The following is a 7,820-nucleotide window of genomic DNA, read 5'->3' as shown; positions in this document are numbered from 1 at the left end:
GCACACCTCGACAACAAGGACACCTACGTCAGATTGCGGTTCATAGACCACAGCTCCGCCTTCAACACCATTATCCCGACAAGACTAATAACCAAACTCTGCAATCTTGGACTTGACCCCTCCTTGTGCAGCTGGATCCTTGACTTCCTCACCACCAGACCGCAATCTGTCAGGATGGGTAATGGCACCTCCTCCACAATAGACCTCAACACCGGGGTCCCGCAACCTCTTCCATTGGGCAGGTGATACAAAAGTCTGAGAACACGCACTAACAGGTTCAAAAACAGTTTCTTCCCCACGGTTACCAGACTCCTGAATGACCCTCATATGGACTGAACTGATCTCTCCACGCATCTTCTCTACTGTGTAGCACTACACTCAGTTTCCTTCACCGATGTCTGTATATTTACATTGTGTATCTATCTTGTGTCCTATGTTTTTGCACATACGGAACGATCTGATTGGACTGTGTGCAGAACCATACTTTTCACTGTACCTCGGTACATGTGACAATAAATCTAGAGTGGGTCTGCAGTAGGTGGTGAAGGAACGAACCAGAGGGAAAAAGCTACTTGACCTCGACAGATGCATTACTCCATGACAGATTATCCATTTCAACCTCCTCCTGAGGATCCCCAGAATCACAGATGCCAGTCCGATTCACTCCACGTGATGCCAAGAAACAGATGCAGATATTCGATACTGCAAAGGCTATGGGCCCTGGCAACATCTGCTCCAGAACAAGCTGTGCCCCCAACCAAGCTGATCCAGGACAGCTTCAACACTGGCATCTATCCAGCAATATGGAAAATTGCCCGGTTATGCCCTGTCCACAAAAAGCAGGTCAAATCCAACCTGGCCAATTACTGTCTCATCAATCTACTTCTGATCGTCAGTAAATTGATGGAAGATGGCGGTAACAGTACGATCAAGCAGTACTTTCTCAGCAGTAATATGCTCACTGACACTCAGTTTTGATTCCACCAGAGTCACTCAGCTCCTATTATCATTACAGCCTTGGTCCACACATGGACAAAAAAACTGAACTTGAGGTGAGGTGAGAGTGATTGTGTTTACCATCAAGGCAGCATTTGACTGTGTGTAGAAGTTCCTCATGGTTAGCTGTATCCTTAATGACCCTCCCTCCATAAGAAGGTCAGAAGTAGGGTTGCTCATGAATGATTAGCACTGGTCACAGCTCTTCAGATATGGAAGCAGTCTGTGTCCGGAGTGTTTCACTCCGGCGTCGGAGGCCGCTCCTCGCTCCCTATTCTCCCACCCCCAGGGGGCTAGGAGCGGTGCCGCATCATTAATGCACGCCAAGGCCCGGCGCGTGTAAATGATGCGGCGCCGCGTAAATGACGTCACCTGCATAAAAGCCGTGTAAATGACGTCACCCGCGCATGCGTGGTTGCCGTCCTCCCTGCGGGCGCCCCGCAAGAAATGGAGGAGTGATCTTGCGGGGAGGTGGAAGAAAGGAGTGCGTCCTTCAGAGACGCCGGCCCGCCGATCGGTGGGCACCAATTGTGGGCCAGACCCCTTTTGTGCGCCCCCCCCCCCCCCCCGGTGCTCGATCCTCCCCCCCCACAGTCCGCCCCGCAGCGTTAGCGCTGTTCACGCCGGCAGAGACCAGGTGTGGTTGGCGCCGGTGTGAACACGTCATATTGGGCAGGCGGCTCGGCCATTTCGGGCCGGAGAATCGCCGCTCGCCCGTTACAAGCGGCGATTCTCCGAGCGGCCAGCCGTAAATCTCGGCGTGCCATTTTGGGGGAGGTGGGAGAATCGCGTGCGGGTGCCGGGGCGGCGTGCTGGGACTCGCCCAGCGCCCTCTCGATTCTCCCACCCGCCGTGGGGGGGGGGGGGGGGGGGGGAGAGAATTGCGGCCGTAATATTTGCATCACACAAATGCCAGGCAATGACTCCCACCATCTCCCTGTGATATTCAATGACATTGCGAACACTGAATACCATACTATCAACACCCTGGGGGTTGGGGGAGGGGGTGATACCATTGACCAAATACTGAACTGGACCACTCTTATAATACCATGGATATAAAACCAGGTCTGACATTGGGAATTCTTTGGCGAGTAGCTTGCTTCCTGACTCTCCAAAGCCCGTCCACCAGGCACAAAACAGAAGTGTGATGAAGTGCTCTCCACTTCCCTGGATGAGTGCAACTCCAACGCTCAAGAAGCTAGTTTGAGAAGCTATTTAATATTGTTATGGACACGAGGGGTTTAATTTAAACAATATTGATTTCTCCTCTCTTACCTGTTCATGAACAGAAAGATGTTTTGATTTTGATTTGTTCCCCCCCCGTATGAGTGGTGGTGTGTTTCCAACCCTCCGTTTTGGTGTGATCCAATTTTTAATAATCATAATAGTCTTACATTAACACAACAATGAAGTTACTGTGAAAATCCCCTAGTCGCCACATTCCGGTGCCTGTTCGGGTACACAGAGGGAGAATTCAGAATGTTCAATTCACCTAACAGCACGTCTTTCAGGACTTGTGGGAGGATACCGGAGCACCCGGTGGTAACCCACGCAGACACAGGGAGAACGTGCAGACTCCGCACAGACCATGACGCAAGCCGGGAATCGAACCTGGGACCCTTACGCTGTGACACAACAGTGCTAACCACTGTGCTATGGTGCCACCCTTTAATAGTAACACCACAGCAAACCCAAGATAGGGTGAACACAAAGGATTGCTCAATTTGCACATGCACAAATGCAACTTTGTCTCCTTTGCATTCATGCAATAAAAGAGGGATTGTGAAAAGAAAGACGTAGAGGGCAAAGACTGAAAGTAAAATAATTGTTTTACGCGAGTCCAAAGTCCAATTAGGTATTCCTTCACTGAGGTCGGATGGTTGCAAAATGCTGTATAATTCACTTTTCCAGTGGACTTCACAGGGGTAGATAGTCAGGCAGTGGTGAATCCATCTTGTAGGCAAAGGTACAGAAGTTCCAGTAGAAACTTGTAGATGGGGCCAGGTACTGAATCTGGACACTTTTCCTGTGTTGTTGCTTGTAGGTGGTAAGATGGCAGACTGAGCTTTGCAGTTCCATAAGGGAATATAACTGGTCTCACCAACTATAGAATCATGCCACACGATTCCTACCTCTCCACATTGACTTTGACAAAGGGTGTGTAGCCCTCCCCTCCTGTGTTCCCAAGATGGTTAAATGTCCCAACTCGAAAGGAAGGTTGTGGGGTCCTTGTTCTCGCAGACAAATAAACTCAGGTTAGCCAACTGAGGATTAGGAAATGCAGATCACATTTGTATAGTTCTCTTTGAATTTGGTCTCTGAAGCCTAGAGGGAGTGATTAGTGTCTCTTCAGAGATTACAAAGCGCAAGTTTCTTCGATACTGCCATGCTAATTCTTTTTGTCCGAGGGTCACAGACAGACATGGCGTCAGCCATTTTACAAGGTCTTTGTCCAGTTTTAAAATTTTAGAAATTAGCCATTAGGATATCTACAAAACATTTTATAAAAATATAGTGTGAGGCTCCGGTTCGCTGACAATATGCAGTTGTGAATTGCGCTTTCACGTATCTGATCGTCAGTCCAGAAGTAAAACACTCGAACACGTCAGTAACGAATATTCGTTTATTTACGGCCGGGACAAATCTCTAAGCAGTCGGGTGACCACCTTCGAGAAGTGCCAAAATCCCAGAATAAGGACGGTATTTTTATACATCTTACAGCTTAGGGGTGGTCCCTTTAAATTCCTAGATACACCTATGATTTGGCAAGGATCCAGAACATGTACATATATGGAATTATTCTTCGAGGTCGGGAGGTTATTTTTGACATAATCATTAGCACAAGTCACTATCAATATTAATACAAAGGTTTTTGTATCCCATGGCCATATGGGTCAACTCACTCCAAAGACAGTCCCTCTTACATTTCAATGTTTAATTGTTCCAACTGGTCAAACGAGCTTAATTATGTTATCTCTGCAATAAAGTAACGGTTCCCATTCATTCCATTCTTTGCCTTTTTGACCTCTCTGCTTTTACAGATACGGGTCAGAACATTAATTAGTACCAATGCCACACTCCCTATATTCCATCCCATAACCTTCTGACATCTTTGCTTTTACAGATACGGTCAGAACATTAATTAGTACCAATGCCACACTCCCTATATTCCATCCCATAACCTTCTGACATCTTTGCTTTTACAGATGCCGGTCAGACACACTCCCTTTATTTCATCCCTTGACCTGTTGACATCTCTTTCACAGAGCTTTTCAGAACTGTTATATTAACCCTATCAGTTAAGTTCCAAATGAAATCCACTTCTACACAGTGACTTCTCCAAGTTTACTATTCTGTAAAGGGGTATCTGGTTTACTGAGCATCATTCAAAGGTAATGCCAATTGCTACAAGGTTGAAGAATTGCAGGCACAAACTTACATCACACCAACTTTTCACTTACGCTTCACTCTATGGTGAAAAAAATTGTCACGTTACCCATCCAAATGTATTTACCCAGTGGACAGACATAGCATGGTGTGGCACTGAGACGAGAAAAGAACATTTCCAGTTTCAGTGCTGGCCTGTATTGAAGGAACCAGAAAAGATTAACAGAATCTGAAGTTAAAAGAACTAGAACCTGAGGCACTGAAGATGAGATTAGCTAAAAGGAACAGAGTGAAAAGTCAGCAGGACAAAATCAAATACCAGGAGAAGCACTAAAAGCGAGAGGTGGAAAGTAGTTGATGAATTTAAAGAGATCACTGCTGAGATATGAACAGCAGTTTAATGACCTTGTGAGTGGTCCATATCTGAGATGGTCACAATGTCCAAGACAGCAAGCGCACAGGCGTGCCCAAATCATCATACACTATGTTTCATCAGTCATAAATCTAAAGTACTACTTGACATAATCTGACAGGAAGTCGCAGGCACATCCTGTGTGGCCATAAAACACAAAAACAGAAGTAGGCCATTCAGCCATTGAATTTGCTGCACCATTCAATGAGATCATGGCTGATCTGATATAATCCTCAAGGAAACTTTCCTCCTTGATTTCCTTACTGATTAAAAATCTGTCAAACTCAGCCTTGAACATATTTAATAACCCAGCTCCTTTGGCCCTCTGTGGTAAAGAATTCCTCAGATTCACTACCCTCTGAGAAAGTAAATTCCTCCTCATCTGTGTCTTAAATGGGCGACCCCTTACTCTTTGATTATGCCCTCTGGTCCTAGACTCTCCCACAAAAGGGAAAAATCCTCTCAGCATCTACCCACTCAAGACCCAGTGAGAATCTGGTATATACTAAAAAGGTCACCTCTCATTCTTCTAAACTTCAATGAGTACAGGCCTAATCTACTCAACAGAGGAGAGGCAGAAGAGCAGTTTAGCTTATTTCCTGGAAAGGGTATAACTGATGGTATTCTTGTGCTCAGAAATTTCATGATAAAATGTGAAATGTTTTGGCTCAAGTTAATAGATTATGCCAAAACCTTCAACATTGTCTAACATGTTTCTCTACTTTTAGACTTTGGTGTACCCAAATATCTAGTGTGGCTAATGCAAGAGCTATACAGAAACACACCAGGAGTCTGAGAATCAGGGCACGCAGGGGTATCTTTTGTCAACCTTGCTATTTAATGCTGTGGCAGAGAAGATAATGAGGATGATGCAGAAGGGTTTACTAGAGATGTGACTGCATCATACGAGGTCTAGCATACGGAATCTCAGGAACGCAAAAAACATCACGTTCCTAGCCGGAACAAATGAAGAGCAAGAGACTATGGCAGGCCTTCTCAAAAGATACTGAATCTTTTGGACTGAACATTAATGAAGCAAAGGCCAATGTCATGGCTCTAAATGACAATGGAAAGGTCAAGATTAGAAACACAGAGATGGAGGCAGTGGATAATTTGATGATAAAGACCAAAGTTACATTCAGGAATGACATTTGGGTTAGATTAGCTTACAGCAAAAGGTGTGCCCAGTGATTAAGTAGCGCCTGGAAATCCAAAAGCATCAGTGTGAAGCTGAGAAAACAATAGTCACTGGAGTGGAGTATTGCTTCCATGGGTGTGAGAGTTGGACACTGAAGAAAGAGGATAAGATGAGGATAACATCTATTGAAATGTGAGTTTGCAGAGAATGCTCAGAATCGGTCTGCTGTATGGTTGCTAAGGAAGAGAGAGAAAGATAGCAAAGTATGGATGGAGACCTAGCAGCCATGTCCTAGCAACAAATGAAGGAGAAATTGAGTGTAAAAACAGAAGAGGAAGTAGCAAAATTGGATGGGAGGATAACATAGAGATGTAGATTTAGGGGAGATTGAAGAAAGCCAGAGGTAAGAAGATGTCAACAGTCCCACTAAGGCTATGTGAAAATGATTGAGTCATACTCAGTTAGCTGGTCTCAACTGGGCACCCATCGGAGCTGCTTGGTGATCTTCAGTTAGGAAACAGGAGCTAGATTCCTGCTAATAATCATCATTTAAAGCCCTTCACCCCCTCCTGGAAAGTGACCATTCAGGACATTGTGAAGATAGGATCAGGCACACTTGCAACATTCTCCACAGTTAAACACCCTGATAAAATTCACCACCTTGCCTCAGGCATGATCACTGTGGGCAGCACGGTGGCACAGTGGTTAGCATTGCTGCCTCACATGGCCAAGGTCCCAGGTTTGATCCCGGCTCTGGGTCACTGTCCGTGTGGAGTTTGCACATTCTCCCTGTGTCTGCGTGGGTTTCGCCCCCACAATCCAAAGGTGCAGGGTATGTGGATTGGCCACACTAAATTGCCCCTTAATAGGAAAAAATGAATTGGGTACTCTAAATTTATTATTTTTTTTAAAGGCATGATCACGTTACCAATGTATCCTCAGCGTCTTTTTGTTAGATACTGCAATGGTTTGCATCTGGCATTAGCATTTCTGATTGGCTGGGGCACCTTAACATTATTCATTGTTGAGTAAGTTACCCAACCACCACCACTCGCTTACCTGACTCAGCCAACCCTCAGTCCAGAGTTTATTAATGCAGAGTCAACGGATAAGACTGTTAGCTGGGAGGTGCTCAACTGTGATGAAATAAACCCACTATCAGTGGGCGAATATTCACTGCAGTTAATTGAGGAGCAGAAAAACTAATTACAAAAATATTTCAAGCATGCAGCCGATTTCCATTTCTGAAGATAATTACAGCTCCTCGATCTAACTGGAGGCAAAATTAGTGGGTGGTCCCATTCCTATTTAAAGAAATATACAGTATTTACTTGGGAGCCTCTGGGCAATATTTTCCCTTATTAAATAATTGCCTGGCTTCACACTCACAGCTCAAAACTTCCAGCCACACATCAGCATTCTAAGAAAAGACCAGCCGTTCCATCGAGCCAGCTCCAAACTCATAACGAGATCCTCCCTACCTCTCTCTCCCAGCCAGATAATCATCTGAGAGAGAGAAAACCCAAAGAGAAACCCAGGGCTAGCAAAGAAAAAAGTAAACTGGGAACTTTTTCTCCAAACCCTTCCTGCTTTGCATACTTTTTTTCCATCAATGAGTCAGTCTCAACACATCCATTCTCTTGACCTGACGGTTTACCTGACTTTTCGGTTGGTGCTCAGCTGCTTGATGTATCTACATGCAAAGACAACATCTAGTGCTCTGTTCCTCACTACAAAGGATCCATCTACTTATTGCTTTAGCCTTTGAGATAGAAGATCATGGGGTTGGGAGACATTCCGGAGACTTGTTCCTATATCGTATGGGGAGTAGACAGGCGTTTCTGTGGTCGAAAAAGAAACGAGACTCCCGAATGATATGTTGCC

The sequence above is a fragment of the Scyliorhinus canicula genome, chromosome 1 (assembly GCF_902713615.1).
Source record: "Scyliorhinus canicula chromosome 1, sScyCan1.1, whole genome shotgun sequence".
In the NCBI taxonomy this organism is placed as follows: domain Eukaryota; kingdom Metazoa; phylum Chordata; class Chondrichthyes; order Carcharhiniformes; family Scyliorhinidae; genus Scyliorhinus; species Scyliorhinus canicula.
The sequence above is the reverse complement of the archived record's forward strand: the minus strand, read 5'-3'. Positions refer to the sequence as shown.